Genomic DNA, 17,399 nt, shown 5'->3' on the forward strand with positions numbered 1-17,399 from the left:
CTTTTACGGTGGGGGATGAATGTTTTGTAGTTGCTTTGCTGTTCTCTTGCTATTTTCTCTGCTGTGGCTGTTCTGCACTCGGTGTGTGGAAGGGGATGGAGCCTGGGAACCAGCCGAATGACCTTGGAGCCTCGATGCTTACAGCTCTCCCCCCTTCCAGCTTTCCCGCTAGGAAACACGTGCCAAGCCTAACGTACTTCTGCTTAAAAAGGGGGGGCGGGGAGAGGAGAGAGGAGAGTATAACTAGCCCACTGCCCTTGCCCTGGTATTCCTGGCAATTGCTTTGTACTGTGCTCTAATGGTGGTAATCTCCTAATAAAGACCTTTTACTCATCCAGCCTGGTCTGATGTAGTTTAATTGAATCCCCGTGCAAAGCCTGACATTTGGCGGTGAGAAGACATGACATGAGAAATGGTAGCCTTTGTTGTCCCAGGAGTGATGTCATCATACCACCCTGGGAGTGTTCCCACACTTTGCAGTGGGATGTCACTTCCAGGAAGTGACATCATCGCTCCATACCTGGGAGCACTCATGTGTGTTCAAGGACACCCAAAAAGGTGAATGAGGTCCCTCCTCCTGCTGGGAGGGTAAGAACGGAGACCTGTGGCAACCCTATTTGGAGGTCTTCTAAGTAAACTCATATGTACCTATGGTTGCCAAACTGAAAGTGAGGCCTGGTGATCTCCCACAATTACAACTGAGCTCCAGGGTACAAAGATCAGTTCCTCTGCAGGAAATGGCATCTTTGGAGAGTGGATTCTGTGACATCACTTCCTGCTGAGCTTCCCCCCTCCCCAGACTCTACCTTCTCCAAGCACCACCCAAAATTTTTCAGAAATTCCCCAAATCAAAGTTGGCAACCTTATCAGCATCCAAGAAAAGGTTGCCAAAGAATCACAATGCACACTGCAGCCTCCAGCACAGAGGAGTAACGTCTCTGGATATGCTGGAGCCACGATGGTAGAGCATTTCCCCCCATTTTTGGCAGGGAAGGAAATTTTGGGAAACAATGCAATATGTGCAGTAGTTATTTTCTTATCAACTCTAAACTTATTTTAGGTATTAAAAACATAAAATGCACTTATAACTTAGCATATCAAATCATACTAATTGGCATGTTGAAGAAATTAAAAGTATAAATGCCTTAGCTTTTGAGAAGCAAAATTACATATAAACCCAATATTAAACAGACAGAAGTCCCTCACTCTGTGATACCTTAGCACATATATTTTAGCTTATTAGGATCAGAGAGGTGGCAGGGAGGGGGAGACTGAAAATTTAAATTTTGTAGTAAACAAGAAAATTGTGTTATTTGTAAAGATGACAAAGTGGAGCTATGCTAGACTGTTGTAGCAAAATAAAAGTCCAAGGTACCACTAACTTAAAAAAAATTGGACCAAAAAAGTTTCATACAGTCATAAATAGACATGGGCATGAACGGAAAAAAAATGAACATAGTGTTCGTTGTTCGTTGCCATCCATGAACAACAAACAATGAACATTGACGAACATGATCCTGTTCACGAACATGTTTGCTGTTCATTGTTCGTGAGGGCCAGCAGGCTCTCCTCCAGCCATCAAGATCCCTACCATACCACTCCCAGAAACCCTACCTTAAGCAGGCAACAGGAAATGTACCAATAATAAATAATAGCTTGGCCCCAGAGCCTGGCAGCAGCCCTGGAACCTGAAGGGGTAGATCCCTGTCCCACCACCCACAGAGAAAATTCAAGCTCCAATGCACTCACCCTGTCTCTCTAACAGCAGCTGTCTCTCTCTGAAAGCCAGAGCTGAGAGCCCCCCTCCCCCCAGTCTCTTCCTCTTGTAACAAATTTGGAGCTCTAGTCCACACTTGGAAGGAAGACTTGCCTGTCAAGCTAAATTGGGCTTAGATTGGGGTTTCCAGGACAACAGCAGTTCAGACAATCCCTGCCTAAGTTGCCAAGGGAATTGATTTTGGGTGCCAGACTGTCTGGCTGGATGAACAGCAACGAACGAGGCTTGCAATGACCACCTGTTCATTTAGAATGGGGCCTCACAGACAGCTTGTTCGTGAACAGCAGATTGAGCTGTCCGTAGGTTTTTTTTAGTTTGTATTACTGTTCGTGCCCATCTCTAGTCATAAATAGTACTATAGCTGATTTGAAGTAAACTTTACGGTGCTCAAAAGGAACTCTTCAATAGTGTATTATCATATTACAATTATAGGGACAAAATTAGATACATGTAATAAATAAGCATCTTTGACAATATGGTATGCATGTGTTCAGTATACATCAGAATTAGCATTCTCAATATAGAAGATTGTCTGACATCTAACATCTTCATGTTACACTTTCTGAGTGAGTAAAACCTTGTCTTAAAAAAAAAAATCATTCCAAAAAGGAAAATGTAGCAGCCATCATCTGTCACTAGCTCAGGTGGCTCTAAAAGACAGATTCACGGAGGAAGGATAGAATAAATAGAGCCTCCATATTCAGAGGTAATGTATCTCTGATTGCCAGTTGTTAGAGATGGCAGGGAGACAATAACAAGGAGAAACATTCAGTACCCTGTTTGGAAGTCTTCTGGAGGCATCTATTTGGACACTGGTCAAGTTGGGTAGCTATGTTTGTTTGTAGCATTAGAAAAAAGCAAGAGTTCAGTAGCACCTATAAGACTATCAAAATGTATGGTCGGGTATGAGCTTTTGTGAGCCACAGCTCACTTTATCAAAACCATAAATTATGGCCGTTTTCACACTTTTTCTCCCCTTCCCCAAAAATAGCACAAAACTTATGGAATGATGCCCCTTCATGGCGCGATTTCCCGACATGTCTTTGCTTCGTGGTGCAATGACGTCAGAAAACATGCCATGAAGTGAAGTCATGATGGGAAATCGCGCCATGAAGGTGCGTCGTTCCGTAAGTTTTGTGCTATTTTTCAGGAGGATGAGACAGAGTGGAAATGGCCTTTTTTTTTTGAGATTTAAAAAAGTGTTTACTTTCTCTCAGATCAAGAAATGGCATTATAAATTGCCTAGTCATTTTCAACCTCCCAAACTGCATGCTGAATTCTCACTACATGCAAGATTGCCATTACCAAATTACTCGGAGCTTGGACTTAGTTGATGACCTAGAGGCAAGAAACAGCTTCTTTATGTCAGATTTCAGTGTAGTGATGATAAACTAAGATGACTATTTCCTCAAAAGGCAGGGTGCTTCCTTCATGCATCAAGTAAGCATTCTACACAGAGGGCTTTACAGATTGTTAAGGCTTTTTTCTCTAGCGCTTAGGAATGATGCAGTAACATTACCCTTCCCAGACATCTCTTTCCCAAAGTCTGTACTCAACTGGATCAAACACTTTCTGAAGGATATCATTTTTGAACATTTTCAGCACAGCTAATTCTGCCATTCATTTCTGAACTAGAAGTGCAAGAAGACTGGGCAGCAGCCACAACTCTTCATCTGGACTAAGTCACAGTAACTTTGCTAAACTTATAGTTTACAGGTAGCACTGTCTGGGATGCTGTGTGGCTTACAGGTCAAATGGCCTTAGTCTTATAGGTGCTACTGGACTCTTGCTCTTTTCTACTGCTACAGACAGACTAACGTGGCTACCCATCTCTATCTATTTGGACACTGTTAGTCTATTCTCCATGGACTAGACTCTGTGTTTTGATTCACCAGTGCAGCTCTCATGTTTTTTTAAAAACTTTTTATTTTAAAACTGTTTTTGTTTTGTACAAAGTGAAACACATTTCAAACCCAACTTTACAATGGAACAAGAAAGCAAAAATAAATTAAATGAAACCATCAATCAAATATAGACACAGGAAGAAATGATTATAGGATATACGTTATTGAAGTATCCGTAGAACAAGTTTTAGAGGGTAGTCCATATCTTGAAACAGTCTCCGTTGGACAGGATTTGCATGGTTTTATATCTTGGCTAAGCATATAGTCCAGAACCGATAGCCAATCTTCCCAGAAGCTTGACTGGAGATTTATGGAATCTGCTTGTTTAAGCTGATAGGTTATGGCTAGTGAATGACACGGTGTTTCACTCTTCCTGGATCCTCCCAAAACACCCTCTCCACAAGCCATTTCGGTCATAAGAAGGATTCCTTGGGGGCCTTCTGAGAGGTTTGTGTGGCATGCCCTCAGAACATTTTGTGGGGGCCCTACTTATCTTCCATTTAAACAAAATGTGTTGAGAGCCGAGTGTCGTCCTTATCTCATAAACGGTGACAACAATTCCAGCAGGTAAATAGGTCAACATTACAACAGTACAATACGAGGTATTACTTAACCAACCTTCTCCCTCCCTCATTACAAGAAAACATTTACCTGCATGGCCTAAGGGACAACCGAAGCCTTTAGCTAATCAGAAGTGCAGATCAGTGAAAGAGTAAATTATACGAATTCGCCTCGAACAGAGGGGTTGACTAAAGCGACAGGCTCCGTCTGAAGAAACCCCAAGACAAAAGCCATCCTTTTATTAGGATCGACTGAAATAACACAAAATGGGAACCTTTTGAGTTCTGCAGAACTCTTCCTCAAGATCATTGTTAAAAAAAGAAAAGAGAAGAGAAGAAAAGAAAAGAAAGGAGGGGAAGAGAGAGAGAGAGAGAGAGAAAGATGCTCCAGGCCCTGTTCTTAAGGACTCTTGTTTGCATCTTGTACAGAACATCAGCCAGATCTGAACAGATGAAACGAGCTGGTATCACTCTACCACTAAGTAAGATGTTCAGAAGGCCTCAGAAGGCAAAGGTAGAAAGTTCTTTCCTATTGCTGTGGCCAAGTAAACAGCCTTCAAAGGTATACTGCTCCTGAACATGGAGGATCCATAAAGTCTGATTGATCAGTCCTAATTGGTTGGTCCTGTTCTCCATGAATTTGTCTAATCCTTTTAAAAAAGTACCTGGGCTTCTGGCTATCACTATGACCTGGGGCACAATTTGCTCAGACTCTGCTCAAAAGTCTTGGAACAGAGCATAGTGAGGACAGAGCAGGAATGATCGGAGCATTATTTGAGCATGATGCAGTGTTAGGCTTGCCAACCTCCAGGTGGTGGCTGGAGATCTCCTGGAATTACAACTGATCTCCAGGCGACAGAGATGAGTTCACCTGGAGAAAATGGTGGCTTTCAAGGGGGGACTGTATGGCATTATATCTTGCTGAGGTCCCTCTCCTACCCAAACCTAGCTCTCTCCAGGCAACAACCCCCAAATCTCCAGGAATTTCCCAACCTGGGGCTGGCAACCCTAGGCTGTGTTGATTGCTCCCTCCCACCCGATGCTCCGGTTTGAAAGCTGAAGCTCAGAAATGCCTATGTGTGGAAGCAGATTTGGTTGTGAGAAATGGGTCAAGGCGGCGGCTTCTGAACCTCTTACCTTTGTAATGAAACTGAGATTGACGAGTTGTCTCAGGGGTGTGTGTGTGTGTGTGTGTGTGCATGGCTGGGATCTCATCTGACCCACCCCCGCCCATGTTCAGACGGTTTTCTTCCTTGGTGGTCCAAAATGAAATACGTCTACAATATTCACTTCTCCTAGATGGTTCATTTTCTCCTGCAAGAATTCGAGTGCCCTCAGAGATAGGTTGGCATTGCAATGCATATTTGTGATTTAGCTGAAATAGCAAAACCCCCAAAGGTGTTTTCTTACCTGGTTCTTCTCCAAGCTGTAAACAAAACCTGCATTTCCCTCCCTTCCCCAATTATTTGCCCCTCAGCCACACACCTTTTGGCTTGGGAGAATGCTCCCTTCTAATTAGATAACAGCTTTGCCCCCTTGGCGCCAGAGTTATGTTCCCCCCTTCTCTTCCTCATTTACATAATTCAAAAGCAAGAGAAGGGAGCAGGTAAAATTGCAAGGGAGAAAGGGAGGGGAAAAAACCCACCCTGTTTGTTGATGAAAACACTGGCATATATTAGGCTAACCTCTGGGACACAGAGCGGCACATTTGGAAACTTCCTCATTCTTTGCTTATTTGGCAACTCTTTGAAATGGGAATGTTTCCATGATAAGAAGGGGGTGGGGGTGGGGAGATAGAGAGAGAGAAAAAAAAAGAAAGGAAGAGCCCATTTTTCTAATTCCTGAACTATTGTTGCTGCACAAACTATATTGTTATCTTAATTCAAACAAATCCATTTAGATTCAAGCAGATTGAGTGCTGCAATAGACTTGAAAACTTGTCCAGGAACTGAAATACCTTGCATGTAAAAACCTAGCTTGTCAGGAAGAAGTATTTCGCCTAAACAGATCATTTAAAACAAAATGATGCCAAACCTCTTGCCTGAGTCTGAAATGGTACATTCCAGGAGCTTTTAAAATCTCTTTATTTCATGTATAATCTGCTTTCCTTCTAGGAAAACTCCATTGGGCTGTGGACTTCCCACCCTGATCAATTTTAAGCTTCATTAAGCTTTGCTGTTTGATAGCTTTGTAGACTCTGAGGGCGTGCAGAGAGGTGATGGAAATGATGTGGAGCCCACTGAGGTTTGGGAGTGGGTCCGGGACAGAGCCAATGATGTTTGGACGGGTCAAGATGGAGCCTTGCGATCTTAGGCATCCAGTAATTCCCCAACCTGGAGTTGGCAACCTTAGTTCCTGCACCACATGCGTGTTCCCTTGTGTGTGTGTAGGGTGTGTGTGTGCATTTTGCATCACTCGTTTGGAAGCGCTCATAAACTGGGATTCTTGAAGGAACGGAGGGATTAAAAATGAAATAGATTCCCAGTCAAACCCAACAGCTAGGGGTTCCCAACTCCAGGCTAGGAAATTCCTGGAGATTTGATGGCGGAGGGTGGGGTTTGGGGAGGGGGAGGTACTTTAGCAGTGCCATGAAGTCCACCCTCCAAAGCAGCCCTTTCTCTGGTGGAATTGATCTCTGCAATCTGGAGATCAATTGTAATTTATTTATTTTTTTAAAAAAAATTAATATAGGACTCAAGACAGATTATACAATTAAAACAATGCAGTAAGAACAGTGTAAAACATACAACCAACAATAAATAAAACTGGATTACAAAATTAGGGAACAGTGTACTTAAAACTGTATAATACATGGAATAATGGAATATAACAGTACAGTTCAAGGGGTCCTAGAACCCTTGAAATCTGATGAATGCTATGAACCCCCTCCCCAGAAAAATACACCTGAACATGCACAATTTTGCATACAAGTTACGTTACTTAGTGGACTCTTCCTGAAAAATATGAATCCAAGCGGTACAAATAAAACAAAAAGTAATCTTTAATCCTGCTTAGAAGGAAATTTGAAGGAGAAAGGCAGCTGCTATTGTTGGACTTGAATAAGACGTTGACGTTGGGGAGTGGCCTTTGACACGGCAGCGCACATGTCTTCTTCGACACTCATTTCCTTTGGCCTTCTAGTTTTGATGTCAGCAAGTGTTCGAACCCCTGACTCACACAGGTATGTTGTAGCAAACTAAATTAAAGCTCCCATAACTCGCTTAGCCAGAAAAGTTTAAGCTTGTGTTGAGGAACACCAAAATTTTCTAAAACTCTTCTATTTGGGTTCAGGTTACATCATAAAAAAGGCATTTTTCACAAAAAAACAAATTTCAAAATAATGAGAAAGGAAGTAAAAAAAAAATGACAGTTTCACGGACCCTCTGAAGACCGCCCACTGCAGCTTAAAATCAGTAATTGCTTGCCACTGTAGAGCCATATTATCTATTTATCATCACTATTTTAACTACTATATTGGAGCCAGAATAGATAAATAAGTTTTCAAAGAGGCCAATTCCCATCAATAGAATAACAATAAGAAATGTAACAGTGTAGAAAGATCAAGTGTAATTCCAGGTGATCTCCAGACCCCACCTGGAGATTTGTGACCCTGACAGAAACGTGGTTCACAGGGCCTATTTCCTGCTCTTCCTTGACATGTCTATGCATTGCAGAGGGAACAACCACAGCCTGCAATAGCCCCCTCTTTAAAGGGCTTTCTTCCTTTCCCCCCCAGCCATGCTGTATTGCTACAGTGTGGCTCAACCATGAAATGCTCGCTTTGGGGTCAGGATGGAAGCAATTTTCCCCAGGCCAGTTTGGCTAGGGATCCTGATGGTGTTTTGCCATCTTCTGGGCATGGAACAAGAGTCACTGGGTGTGCGTATGTGGTGGGAGATAGTTGTGAATTTCTGCATTGTGCAGGGGGGTGGACTAGATGACCCTGGAGATCCCTTCCAACCTTATGAGTCTATGATACAGCCCCTCTCTCCTTAGCTGCTGCAGGGGAGCATCTTGATAGATGCTTTACCCACACTTTCCCAATTTCTTCAGCAAACATGAGGTTTCTGTTTTCTCAGGAATAAAAAAAAAGGGGGGGGGACTGAGAGTCAGAAAAGTCGCCATGCCGAGATTGGACTGGCCCTTTACTATGGGGGGTTCCCATAGTAAATGGAATTAGACTAGGCTGTTTTCCTGACCTCAATCTTGTTAGAGCGAGTGTTAAACTACGCTGCGGAATTAAACGCCGAGCTGGTCAGAGAGGCAAAAGCTTTATTTGAGGAAGTTACATACTTGAGGGAAAGGGGGAGAGATAGATCCTAGCTATCTGACTACATCTTGCAGAGACAGAGAAGAAGTGTGGCAGGAGAGAGAAGAAGCAGGATATTGCCCTGTTTAGCCCAATAGGAGACAAGACAAGGAAATGACCCCCAGGAAACAAGAGAGGTGCTACTCTCACTGTCCTAACTAAGTGATCCTTGCTGCCCCCTGCATGGTAGGCTCTTCTTACTTCTTGCTGCTGCAGTACACCAGACATTGTTATTTCTAACACCCCTTCTCAATGTCTAGTGTACAAAGTCCACAAAGTTCAGTCTTTCTCGTAGACTTTGAAATTTCTCTTTGGCAAGTGGCTTGGTGAGGATGTCCGCTATCATTTCTTCTGTAGGGCAGTACTGTAGCTCAACAAGTCCATCTTCTTGCATATTTCTCACAATGTGATTCTTTATGTCAATGTGCTTGGTTCTTGATCCAATTCTTTCTGTGTTTGCAAGCTTTATGCAGGATTGATTATCTTCAAAGAGTTGTATAGGTTTGGGTTCATTTATCCCAAAGTCTTCTAATAGTTGTAGAATCCACTTGAGTTCTTGGCATGCTTCTGCTGCTGCTATGTATTCAGCTTCTGTAGTTGATGCCGCTACTAGGTCTTGCTTTCTGCTAGTCCAACTGATTGCTCCTCCACCATAAAAGAATACTCGTCCACTGGTAGACTTTCTGTCTGTGATGTCTTCTGCCCAGTCAGCATCCATGAATCCCGCTAGTCTGGGATTGTCGCTTGCTGGTAGCTTGAGCTTCAGTTGTGCAGTACCTCTCAGGTATCTTGCCAGTCTTTTGACTGCTTGCCAGTCATTCACACTTGGTGATGCACTTTTCCTGCACAGTATTCCAACTGCTGCTGCTATGTCAGGTCTGGTTACTGTACTTATGTAGAGCAGTTTTCCAATTGCTTCTCTGTATACTTTGATGTTTCTCAGAAGTTCATTGTTTCCACTTTGTTTCAGGAAATCTGTTTCCATTGGAGTACATGTTGGTTTTCCATCTTTCATGTCCATGTAGTCTAGGAAATCCATGATCTTTTGCTTTTGATTGAGAAGATAGCTTCCATCTTCCTCTCGCTCTATTTGAACTCCAAGGTAAAAGCTGACATTTCCAAGACGCTTTACTTCAACCTCTTGGTTCAGGTGCTGAATTATTTCATCACAATCTTGTTGATCCTCATAACAAAGAAGAATATCATCTACATAAATCAGGATAAAAGTCCATTTGTTGTCTTTCTTTCTTGAGTACAGGCAGCGTTCTGACCCGCCTTGCTTGAATCCTTCTTTGATGAGCATTTGGTTCAGTTTCTGATTCCAGGCTCTTGCAGCCTGTTTCAGTCCATAAATGCTCTTCTGCAGTTTGCATACAAGTCCTCTGTCTTTGGACTGTTCAAATCCAGGAGGCTGTGTCATATACACATCTTCTTCCAGCTCTCCATGAAGAAAAGCAGTTTTCACATCCAGATGCTCCACATGCATCTTCCTTGCGGCTGCTATGCTCAGTAGTGTTCTTACTGAAGTGTGTTTCACTACTGGCGCAAAGGTTTCATCATAGTCTTCCCAGCTAGAAGGTTCTGGTACAGCTTCTGTTTTTGCCAGGTAAGAGAATTTCAGTGGTGGAACTCCTTTGTTTGTTCTGTCTGAGCGTCTGACACTTGGCTCTGCTTCCCCTTCTCTTTCTGTGGGCCCTGCAGGTGTCTCTTGCATCTCAGTCAGGTCCCAGAGTTGCACAATCTCTGGCTGCTGTGCTGCATCAGCTTCCTTTGGTGTAGACTCTCTGGTGTCAGGCTTGCTTGCCTTCTCTTCTTCATCAATGTGCACCACATGGCGGATCTTCACCGTGTCTGTCTCTGGGTTGAGGATTCGATATCCCTTGCATCCCAGTGCATATCCAACAAATATGCCTGCTTCTGTTCTGAGATCCATCTTAGACCTCTTTTTCATCGGAACATAAGTGTAGGCCTTTGATCCAAACACTCTCAGATGCCTTACATTGGGCTTGCGGTTGTACCACAGTTCAAATGGTGTGCTGCTTGCACCCTTTGTAGGTAGCATGTTCTGCAGATAGGCAGCAGTGTTGATAGCTTCTCCCCAATATTTTTGAGGTAGCTGTGCTTCTTGCAGCATGCTCCTGCACATCTCTGTGAGAGAACGATTTTTCCTCTCCGCTATCCCGTTGAGTTCGGGGGTGTATGGCACGGTCAGGTGATGCTCTATTCCTTCATCTGCTAGGAAGCTTGTCATCTCCTTCCCCACGTACTCGCCTCCATTGTCTGTGCGGATAGCCATTGGTTTTCTCTGGAATCTGTTCTGCACCATTGCTAGGTACATCTTGAATTTTTCCAGTACTTGGCTCTTTTCCTTGAGCAGGTAAATCACAGTAAATCTTGAAAAATCATCAGTAAAAGTCAGAAAGTACTTACTTCCACTGGGGGTTACTGTTCCCATGGGTCCACAGACATCACTGTGAATCAGCTCCAGTGGTCTTGTCGTCTGCTTCTCACTCTGTTTGGTGAAAGAAGGTCTTGTGCCTTTGGCTTGAATACAGCAAACACATTTCTCTGCATCAGGACATTTTCTCATTTGCAAATCATTAGTCAGATTCTGCCTTTCAAGCTGATATATATAATCCATATTAGCATGTCCAAGCCTTCTATGGATAAGACTAGTACAATTCTTGTGAGTGCACTTTTCACTTAAATTCACTGCGCCTTCAGAGCAATCCAGCATATACAGGCCATCCTCTAATGTGCCTTGTGCAATTAATTCACCTTCATTGCTAATAAAACATTTCTCTCCTTTGAATACAGTCTCAACTCCTCTCTTGGCCATCGCAGAAACCGATATTAAATTAGATTTAACTTCAGGTACGTATAGACAATCAGTGATCTGCACTTCTCTAGTTTGGCCACTGGGTAGTGCACAACATGCAGATACGGTCCCTTGTCCCCAAGCCGTTATAACCTCTCCATTTGCCGTATACAATTTATCATGGCTTTCATTCATCTCATTAAAAAACTTCTCTTGATTGCATAGATGGTTAGTACACGCACTGTCAATTGCCCATTTGCATATGCTTTGATCAGTTTTACCAACATTTAAACAATTCTTATCAGATCTGCTTTTCCTTTGACCATCGGCATTAGGTGACTTAATGGCTGCATTAGCATTCCTAAAGCCCTTTGTTCCCGTCCCTCGTGGCGGCTTGCTTACTCTCTGTGAATCACGAAACCAACAGTCTTCCTTTAAATGTCCTTTCTTTCTGCAGATGCTGCAGGAGAAATCACTTCTTGAACTGACTCTTAAAGCTAGCTCTCTTGGCTCACTTATATGATCCAGTTTGCTAAAACTTTCCTCTTGCAGTCTTGCAAGTACATAGTTTAAGCTTAAATTTTCTCTCATTTCCAAAACATGTACTATGCTTGTATAAGATTGAGGAAGGCTAGACAGCAAAATTATAGCTAGATCCTCATCCTGGATCTCCTTTCCAAGGGATCTTAATTTCTGTGTTAATTCCATGAAATTTGCAATATGATCTTTCAGTTTTTCCTGAGGCTTCATCTGAATCCGATACAATTGCCTCATTAGCAAAATTTTAGTTTTAATTGATTCTTGACGGTTTATTTCTAGAAGAGACATCCACATTTGTCTAGAAGTGGGCTCATGAATTACTCTTATCAATTGTTTATCACTTAAAGCATTAATGATAATAGATCTTGCCTTATTGTCGTGCTTGACCCATTTGGCTTCCTTCTGAGGATCTCCAGTCGGTTTTTCATCTGTTATTGCAGACCAGACGTCCAGTTGAATAAGATGGGCTTTTATTCTTTCTGCCCAAAGATCATAGTTCCTCCCGTCTTGTAGTCGGTCGACCTGGAACCCCTGCTGTGCACTGTAGGAGTCAGCCATCTTTCCTCTATTGTCTGTCCTCTGTGCTTTAGCCTGCGGCTACAGCAGAACTTTTATTGCTCTCTCTTAACTTCAGCTTGCGTTAATTGCCTCTGTGGCCCATTACCCTGTTAGAGCGAGTGTTAAACTACGCTGCGGAATTAAACGCTGAGCTGGTCAGAGAGACAAAAGCTTTATTTGAGGAAGTTACATACTTGAGGGAAAGGGGGAGAGATAGATCCTAGCTATCTGACTACATCTTGCAGAGACAGAGAAGAAGTGTGGCAGGAGAGAGAAGAAGCAGGATATTGCCCTGTTTAGCCCAATAGGAGACAAGACAAGGAAATGACCCCCAGGAAACAAGAGAGGTGCTACTCTCACTGTCCTAACTAAGTGATCCTTGCTGCCCCCTGCATGGTAGGCTCTTCTTACTTCTTGCTGCTGCAGTACATCAGACATTGTTATTTCTAACAAATCTTATCTTCACATCAACCCTGTGAAGTAGGTTAGGATGAAAAAGGATCCAGGACTCAGTAATCGTAGTCCAGTGTTTAACCACTACATCCTATTGGGGAGGACTAGGGAGCCATTTTGTTCCCTGTCATCTTGTGATTTGAGGTATTATACGATGACATAGCCAGGGGCCATTTCGTAGAAAAAGAGCTGCAGGAACTCATTAGCATAACTCATCAGCATAACTCATTAGCATATGCCACACCCCTTGCCATCACCGGAAGTGTGTCATTAGCATAACTGGTTTGCATATGCCACACCCCCTGACATCACCTATCTTGGCTGTTTCGGCCCCAATCCAGACTGCAATGGGCCCAAAATGGCCGAAAATCAGGTGGGCGGGGCCACCTGATGTGACCTCTTTGGAGAACTACCGGAACTGCATTCCTGTGCGTCCCCCCTCAAAATGAGCCCTGGACATAGCAATAAAATTTGGGTGGGATATTTTGCCAGAATCTCCCCTCATGACATGCATGCAGTATAAGAAGAAATGGTGGGGGCGGGGGAGAGGGAGGGAATTTTAATGAAGATTCATCAATGTCCTTTGACAGGGAGTTTGGTGGCTGTAGCTTCTTTTGATATTCAAACCTAACGTTTGAATTTTATTCTAATTACTGCCCACCCACTGACATTCTCTCCTGTAACGTGAAGGCTGGTGCCTGCTGTAAGTAAGTGGAATTTAACATAAAAGCAAGGTAAAACAATTAAAGTGGAAGAATATTTGATTAAATGGCCCGCTGATTTATAGGGAAGTAAATTGGAAAAGAACGATAGTTAGCTCCTTTTATTTTTAATGGCCACTATATTTTATGTTCATTATCAAAATCTCTTGACTTCTTTGTGCTTCTGTGATTAAAATTGCCAGTTTGGAGGTATTCATTCTGGGTTTTATTACTCTGTTTTTTTCCTCCTGGAAAAATTCTCTCATTCTTTTTAACACAGTAAAATATTAATGTTCCTTTGAGTGTGTGTTTGTGGGGGAGGAAGATCAGGCGGAGACTGTCAAAACTTTTAGTAGTCATCGGATACAATCGTGCTTCTTTCTAAAGCCATTCTGAGATCCAGGGTTAGACCAGCCTGGCGATTTTGAAAGATTCTGAAGTGGTCAACGTCTTGGCAAGTGTATTAGAAAGCAGGGCTTTTTTTCAGCTGGAACGCGGTGGAATGGAGTTCCGGAACCTCTTGAAAATGGTCACATGGCTGGTGGCCCCGCCCCCTGATCTCCAGACAGAGGGGAGTTGAGATTGTCCTCCGCACCGCCAAGCGGTGCGGAGGGCAATCTAAACTTCCCTCTGTCTGGAGATCAGGGGGCGGGGCCACCAGCCATGTGACCATTTTCTCCAAGGGGAACTCACCGAGTTCCACCACCTCTTTTCCCAGAAAAAAAGCCCTGATTAGAAGCCACCTCCTGCAGCACCGGATCTAGGGTTGCCCACGCCCGGGGCAACCCTAGGCCGATCACCGTGCATGCGCAAGAATGCAATTCTCACATTGTGAGAAGGAAACCTAGAAATAAGTACCTTCTAGAACATGTGTATGCTTCAGGAAGACTGCTGTTCCAAAGCTCTGGGGTTTTTTTCCTGGGAAAAGACTGGTGTAAAGATAATGTGAGACCAGGCTTTTTTTCAGCTGGAACACGGTGGAACGGAGTTCTGGCACCTCTTCAAAATGGTCACATGGCCGGTGGCCCCACCCCCTGATCACCAGACAGAGGGGAGTTTAGATTGCAATCTCCAGACAGAGGGGATTGCAATCTAAACTCCCCTCTGTCTGGCGATCAGGGAGTGGGACCACCAGCCGTGTGACCATTTTCGCTGAGAGCGATTTAAACTTTTAAAAACTCCCCCCGTGTTCCAGCTGACCCAAAGTGACGTCATTGTGTGGTCCTGAGTTCCATCACTGAGTTCCACCACCTGTTTTCCCAGAAAAAAAGCCCTGATGTGAGATATGTGTAAAGAAGTTCTGTTTTCATCAGACACAAGGAAAGAAAAAAGCCACTCCCCTTGTCTTCTTTTTGATGGTATGTGTTCTCTCTCTCTCTAGTGCTATTTCTACTTCTTATCTTGGCTTAAACAGAGACTTGGATTTCCTTATTCACTATAATTAACTCAACAGGACTTTTTACAAACTTTAACTGGCTCTTCTTAATACGTTGTAACATATTTGGCCAAAGTTGACAATCAGCAAGGGACTCACATGTGTGGGGGGGCCCTTGCTGGCAACATAATGACATCACCAGCGATACAATGATGTCAATTCCAGCATGACTGGAAATGATGTCATCACATGGTCACTGACATTCATTTGATCAAAACTCTATGGTTTAACCATCATGTTAGGAATGGATACCATTGATTTCCCACTTTGGCAGACGACCTTGCAAGTCCATGGGCAAGATTTGAAGGTGGTTTACCTTTCACCCTTTACTGTTCCTTAAATGGGGAACTTGAGGTTATACTGCCTCTGAAAAGTGAGCCTCCATTTAGCTACCATGGCTAATTGAGCGAGTTATCCTCCATTGATGCTTCGCCGACCACACCACTTTGGATATCTTTTTGGAAAAGTGACTCATAATTTGGCATTATTCTCCTCCACCTCCTTTCCCTCTGCAGGTCTGTTTTCTTTGTGCAAATGAACAGCACGACCTTTTTGTGCAGTGGCCCCTGGACACTAGTGGAATGCAAGACAAAACATTTGCTGATCTGTTAGCCACCTTGATTTTGCAGAGGTAAGGTGTAGTATAAATATTTTTTTAAAAGAAGGATTGTCATTAATATATTCTGGGTTTGATTCTGTGGTGGGTGCATATGGGATTTAACCCGCTGGAAAAGGAGCAGACCAAATATCAAATGCTCTTAATTCAAACATAAAATAGTCTGCCCAACCTCTCACCGATCCAGAGGAGTCAGCTGTGTTAGTCTGTAGTAGCAAAATCAAAAAGAGTCCAGTAGCACCTTTCGTCAGCATGTATCTGACAAAGAGAACCGTGATTCTCGAAAGCTTATGCTACAATAAAGTTGGTTAGTCTTAAAGGTGCTACTGGACTCTTTTTGATTCAACCTCTCACCATGAATCTTACTGCTTCCCCTGGAGACTCGAAGGAAATGTCTAAAACTGTGAAATTTTTGCTCAGACCTGGTAGGCCTACCACTGAAGCCTGGTTTGCTCTCAATGTCATTTGATGCTCAACTTATTTATTTCACCTATTAATTTTACCATATATGCAGAAGAGTAATCCATGCACAGGTTTCATGCATGCACAAAAAGATGTTTACAGGCACTGCTGTCCGCTGTCGAATTCCAAAAAGACTTTTTCTTAGGTATATTGAGGCCTTTCAATATATAAGGTCCAGATAGGACCTTATTTGGAATGGAACTTTTCATCCTTTCTTTTTCGGCCAGTTGCTGAGCGTCTTTTTAACGATGCTTTTATTTCTATCTGTGTTTTCATCGGAGTTTATGGCAGTTTTGTATGCACGTTTTTATTGCTATTTTGACAATATTGTTTTTATTGTTTTATAGCGTAAGGCCCTAGAGGTCACTTAGGGCTACCAACTCTGCATTGGGAAAATCCTGGAGATTTGGGGGTGGAGCTTGGGGGGGTCATGGTTGGGAGAGGGGATAGGGCTGCCAGGCACGGATTGGGGGGCATGGTTACATAATGCCATTGTGGGACATGCACTGACATCACTTCCTGTGTGCCTGGCAATGCTGTCCGTGTGTCTCTGATGGATGCTGGGGACACTCTAGCATTAGACAATCTAGCAGTATATTAGCATGTCAGATTGGGTGTTGGATCCCCAGAGTTTGCCACCCGTTTCCTCTCCATCAGCCAGCTGCATCACAGTTCCCGGGGATCCACTTCCTCCAGTTGGGAGATGGCAGCCCTGGGAGGGGACGGACCTCAGAGGGATATAGTAGCATAGAGTCTAACCTTCAAAGCATCCATTTTATCTCTGTAATCTAGAGACTGGTTGTAAATATAGAAGATCTTCAGATGCTACCGGGAAGAGGGGCTGGATTGACGGGGGGGGGGGGCAGGGGGGCTGTCTTCCCCCGGCACTGCCAAAGAGGGGTTGCCAGGCGCAGCTACCAGCCCCGGGAGTATGCAGGCGGCAGGACAGGGGGCGTGCTTGCCACACGCCCCCTGTCCTGCAGGGCAGGCGAAAGGCAGCACAGGTGGCTGGGAGGCCGCCTGCACCATTTGCCTGCCCCACAGGAGAGAGGGTGTGCGGCAAGCCAGCTGCCCAGCCACCCGTGCTGCCTTTCACCTGCCCCATAGGACAGGGGGCGTCCAGCTTGCCGTGTGCCCCCTGTCCTGCAGGCAAATGGCACGGTCAGCCTCCCAGCCACTCGCGCTGCCGCCGCCAGCTCTGCAGAGCGCCGGGACAGCCAGCTTGTCACGGGGCAGCACGCACGGCCATGCATGATGACATCACAG

The sequence above is a fragment of the Eublepharis macularius genome, chromosome 9 (genome assembly GCF_028583425.1).
Source record: "Eublepharis macularius isolate TG4126 chromosome 9, MPM_Emac_v1.0, whole genome shotgun sequence".
NCBI lineage: Eukaryota > Metazoa > Chordata > Lepidosauria > Squamata > Eublepharidae > Eublepharis > Eublepharis macularius.